Here is a 5,814-nt window from a genome sequence, read left to right on the forward strand (position 1 = left end):
AGCATCCCGTGTTCGCCCCGAACACATAACTTAATTTTATCAATAATAATTCATTCCACTAGAGAACTATTATTGAACTACCGCACCAATCCCAAATTATATTTTTGGGCTCCTTCTTATTATGAGTGTGTTAGTCTCCCTGTGTTTAAGATGTCGAATGTTCACTAATTAAGTGAGTTACTGACAACTCATTTAATTAATATCTTAATCCAAGAATAGTACCACTCAACCTCATTGTCATGTCAGACTAAGTCCACCTGCAGGGTTTAACATGACAATCCTTATGAGCTCATCTTGGGAACATTATCAACCTAGATTACTAGGACACAGTTTCCTTCTATAATCAACAACGCACACTATAAGTGATATCATTTCCCAACTTATCAGGTTTATTGATTTATCGAACTAAATCTCACCCATTGATAAATTAAAGAAATAAATATCAAATATATGTGCTTGTTATTATATTAGGATTAAGAGCACACACTTCCATAATAACTGAGGTCTTTATTCCTTTATAAAGTCAGTACAAAAGAAACGACCTCAAATGGTCCTACTCAATACACTCTAAGTGTATTAGTGTAATTATATAGTTAAGATAAACTAATTCCTAATTACACTACGACCTTCCAATGGTTTGTTCCTTTCCATTTTGGTCGTGAGCTGTTGTTTATAATTTATAAGGTACTGATAACATCATCTTCTGTATGTGACACCCAATACTATGTTCTCTACAATATAAATTAATTGAACAACTACAAACAAATGTAGATAAATTTGACCAAATGTGATTCTTTATTCAAAATAAATGTTTACAAAAGCTTAGGCTTTCATTATACACTCTAACAAACCAAGCTTAAGGGCCAGCCACATCCTTGCTTGGAGCCCAAGTAAGGGGCCCACCAATCCAAGCTTGGAGCTCAAGCTAGGGCCGGCCTAGCCTTGCTTGCAAGGGGCTGGCCAAGCATTATTTGGAGCCAAGAGGTGGCCGACCCAAGCATATCTTGGTGTCCAAGATATGGCCTGCCACATAGGAATAGAAAAGGGAGTTTTATTTTTTGTAAAATGTTTCCTTTTATAGAGTTCCATTAAAAGAATTTAAAAGGATGATTTTAATTATAAAAATTTTCTTTTTTAGATCGGTCAAAAAAGGAAATAAAAGGGAGTTTTTATTTTGTTAAAAAATTTCTTTTTATGATGCTTTCCACATGATTTTAAAAGAGAGTTTTAAAATTTAAAATCATTTCTTTTATAGCTTTCTATAAAGGATTAAAAAATAGATTTGAAATCTTTCCTTTTTTGTAGTTAACTATAATGTTTAAAAGAAAGATTTTAATTTTAAACTTTTCTTTTTGTAACCATGATATAAAAGGAGTTTTATTTTAAATCTTTTCTTTTATAGACATCCACAAAAGGATTTAAAAGAGAAGATTTTAATTTTATAAAACATGCCTTTTATAGCTATCCACAAAAAGGATTTTAGAAGAGAGATTTTAATTTTGTTTAAAATCTTTCCTTGCTTGGAGCACAAGCTTGTGGCCGGCCATGCCATGATAGAAAAGGAAGTTTTATTTTTTGTTATAAAACTTTCCTTTTTAACAATCACCAAGGATTATAAAAGAAGAGGAGGTGGTGCCTTATGGTTGAACACACATCTCTTATTCCTCTTCTCTATTCCTTGTGGTCGGCTCTCCCTGTTCTCCCTTTCCTCTTCTTTGTGGTCGGCGGCATCAAGCCTTGGAGAGACATTGGTGGTCGGTTGCTTGGAGAAGAAGATGAAATAAGTGAAGGAGGCATTGCATCCTAGAATCCTTTGGTGGAAGGTGGTCAAAACTTGGAAGCAAAGGAAGAAGCTTGGGTGGATTTCATCTTGGTAGATCGTCACCCACACGACGTCCAAGAGAAGGAGAGGAATACAACAGAAGATCAAGAGGTCTATAAGCTACAAAAGGTATAACTAGTTAATTGTTTCCGCATCATGACTAGCTCATCCTTTTGTATAGATCTTGAAAAACCAAACACAAGAGGTTATCGATTTTAAGCTATCATTTTTGTTATCGATTTTGTGTTTCGATTTCATGTTGCAATATTCTACTTCTATTGAGGTCTCTGTAGTGAAACCTAGTTTGCTGCAAGAAGTTAAATAATCATTTTCTTTAAAAGGCTTTGTCTAGGAAGTGGTAGATGATCTCATACCCAAGAAGGCCTAGTGCCTCACCATGTTTAACCTAGAAGTCGATCTTTGAAATAAATATTTAATTAACTTATGTAATATGGTTTAACTTATGAAGAACACATCGGTTAAACTTGGAGTAAAAATGTTAAGTATCATTTCCAATCCAAGTTTAACTTCTGAAGAACAATTTAGATTAATAATGTTAAGAATTGTTTGCAATCCAAATTTAACTTCAGTAAGGCACATGGGTAGCTAGGATAGTTCTATGCTTGTACATCTTTTTGTACAGGGGAACTAGAACGGTATTCCGAGTAGCAACCAACAGTAAGTGCCCACATCGCTGCAAACACTCACCAAGAGAGAAGAGACATGGTTAGAATAATTTGATAAATCATATTCCAACCTTTCCTTACCAATTACCAATTACCAATGAAAGTTTATGGTTTTAAACATCAATAATTGCTCCAGATGTAGCAAGGAAAGACCTTCCTAAAATGATAGGAATTTTTGGATCTTCAACCATATCAAGTACCACAAAATCTATGGGAATTATAATCCCACCAACCTCTACCGGTACATCTTCAATAATGCCCATAGGATATCTGCAAGAATGGTCAGCTAATTGTAATGCCATGGTAGTAAGTTTCAAATTTTTGAGACCTAATTTATTACAAATTGAATATGGAATGAGGCTAACACTTGCCCCCAAATCACAAAAAACTTTTTCTATGAATTCAGCTCCTATATTGCAAGGGATATAAAAACTTCCTGTGTGTCTTTAAGCTTTGGGGAAATGTTCATCTCGAATAAAGCACTGCATTCCTCAGTAAGTGCTATGGTCTCAATGTCTCCCCTTCTTTTCTTATTTGACATGATGTCCTTAAAAAATTTGGCAAACTTTGGCATTTGTATGATTGCATCAATAAAAGGAACTTCAACACAAATTTTTTTTAACTTTTTCCAAAAATCTGCCAAACTCTTCATCTTTTTTTAGCATCACTAATCTTTGAGGAAAAGGGACCACTTGATTCTGTGGGTTAAGTGGAAGAGTCTCTTCAACCTTAATAGTACTCTCCTCATCTTCTTAAATTTGAATGGGTTCGGGTGCCGGAGGAGAGAGCTCTTCTTCAGTTTTCATTCCCTTTGGAGTAGTCATTTGAGGATCACCCAAGGTCCGCCCGCTCCTAAGCTTAATTCGATTGCAATGCCCTATTGGATTGATATATTGTTTTCTAGGAAATTGTCTTGGTGCTCTTGAAGATGATGAAGCTAATTGGGCAATTTGACTATCTTGAATATTTTGATGCTTGTCAGAATTATCCATTCTCTAAGTTAGCTTCAAAATATCTTGCTTCATTTTATTTTGATTGATGATAATTTCCTCAAGTATTTTCTCAATTTTTGAAAACTGATAGCCCTGAGAAGATTGTTGTTGTTGCTGAAAATTTTGTTGCTCAGATTGGAAATTCGGTCTACCTCCCATGGATGGTCCTTGTTCTTGATTATTTTTGTAGAAAAATTTGGATGATTCTTCCACCCAGGGTTATGTGTGTTAGAATATGGATTGCTCTGCCTTTGATTGAATCCCATTATAGCGTCACATTACTCTAATTGATTTATTTGTACAGATATAGCTCCTAAAGGACATGAGTCTGGAGAATGTTCAGAACTTCCACAAGTTTCACGAGCACATACTATGACATTTACCGTGTTCGAATTTGTTCCCGTATTTTCTGGCTTCTTAGTAAGAGCATCCAGCTTTGCAGTCATTAAGGTAACTGCATCTACATCAAATTTTCCTGATGCTTTTGTTGGGTTTGTATAAGAATAGCCTCCACTTCTTTTAGTTGCCCATTAATGATGATTTTGTGCTACACTTTCAATGATTTCTTTGACCTCATCTAAACTCTTGTTCATAAGTGCCCCTCTAGCAGCTGAATCTAGGGACACCTTAGTATGATAGTTAATGTCGTTATAAAATGTGTGCAACACTAACCATTTCTCTAATCCATGATGTGGCCATTGTTTGAGCATATTATTGTATCTATCCCATACTTCAAATAAAAATTCTGAGTCGGATTGTCTGAAGCTTGCAATAAGATTTCTCATATGAGCTGTCTTGCTAGGAAGATAGAACTTGTCTAAGAATTGCTGCTCACATTGTTCCCAAGTGATAATGCTATTAGGAGGTAAAGAATTCAACCATTGTTTAGCTCTATCTTGTAAAGAAAACTCAAACAATAATAATCTCACTGCTTCATAAGGAACACCATTCATTTTCATGGTACCGCAGATTTCATAAAAGACTTCCAAATGCTGATTAGGATCTTCATGCGGTCCACCTCCAAATTGATTTTGTTGAACCATATTGATTATTGTAGGCTTGATCTCAAAATTATTTGCTTCAACTGAAGGTCTTGTAATACTTGAACGGAACCCTCTGGCATAAGGTGTTGCATAATCCTTAAGTAGTCTATTTGCCGTATTTGAATGTTCTTGTTCTTCTTGATGTCTTTGCGTGGTCTTCCTTCTATGAAAAGTTCTGTCAATCTCAGGATCAAGATGAAGTAATTCACCTGCAAAGTTAGATCTTTGTATACAAGAACAAGATTAAAGAATTTGATTCAAAGAAAAGAATAAAGAATAGAAAGAATTTGATTTACAAAAAGAATTAAAGAATAATGAATGCAAAGAAAGAATTTCAGAACAGAATTAGAAAACTAGTTACAAGTTAGATGTAAGAAAAGAATAGAAAAGAAAAGTTTAGCCTAACTCAAATGATAATCTCTAATGTCATAGACGTAATTCCCTGGAAACTGCGCCAAAAACTTGTTACGTCACCGCAAGTGTACGGTTACGCCGTCAGTAATACAAAGAATATTGAATCCACAAGAACTAGTTATAACCACTAAAGATGTCTCAAAGTGAATTAGCTAAATAATCAAACAAAATATTATATGAGCTAAGAAACAATCAGAGAATAGAAGTAAAAGGTTAAATGCAGAAACTTAGTTTTGTAAAGGTTCTAGGAGTTCTGGTTTCTTTGTGATACTGATTAATGTGAAATGATCTAATAATCCTATCCTCAATTGAAATATATTTGTAAGAAGTCACCGGTTATTTTTTGTAGAAAACACCATTCAAGGACTCTTATCTAAACCTTAAGTAATCAAATAGTTATGATCCCTATGAAGTCCATTTAATGGGGCAGCCTTGTCATGATGCTCCGCGGTCATACAACATAGAAACACATCACTAATCAATTCACATTAAGATATAGAATTCAGCACATCAATCCATCCTACTTCTTTGTAGATTCTTGTTTCACCCCTCAAAGTTATCCCCTAAATGTCCATTTAATGGGGCAACCCTATCACGATGCCCCACGGCAATATAATCTAGAGAATTCCTCTACAAGATTCCACAAGAAATACAAACAACCAATCAAGAATGGTAATTAGGTTCAAAGCACAACAATCCATACAAGATTGAATTGATACAAAACATTTCAACGTCATTGAATCAAGAAAATGGAAAATCCTTGAAATCCCACATCAATTACATCAAAAATACTCCCTCCATCCTAGAACAATGAGATCTACTCCATAGAACACAAGAAAAGAACCGAAGACAAGAAG

At 34.6% G+C, this 5,814-nt stretch overlaps 1 non-coding gene across 1 annotated transcript; it reads left to right on the top strand.

The window, feature by feature from the left end:
• The first annotated feature begins 4,181 nt into the window (after positions 1–4,181).
• On the top strand, positions 4,182–4,288 carry LOC122025927. The gene has a single exon (XR_006123933.1). It is a non-coding gene; the product is annotated as a small nucleolar RNA R71 (small nucleolar RNA).
• Positions 4,289–5,814: the final 1,526 nt, after the last annotated feature.

Source organism: Zingiber officinale, chromosome 9B (assembly GCF_018446385.1).
Source record: "Zingiber officinale cultivar Zhangliang chromosome 9B, Zo_v1.1, whole genome shotgun sequence".
Lineage (NCBI taxonomy): Eukaryota > Viridiplantae > Streptophyta > Magnoliopsida > Zingiberales > Zingiberaceae > Zingiber > Zingiber officinale.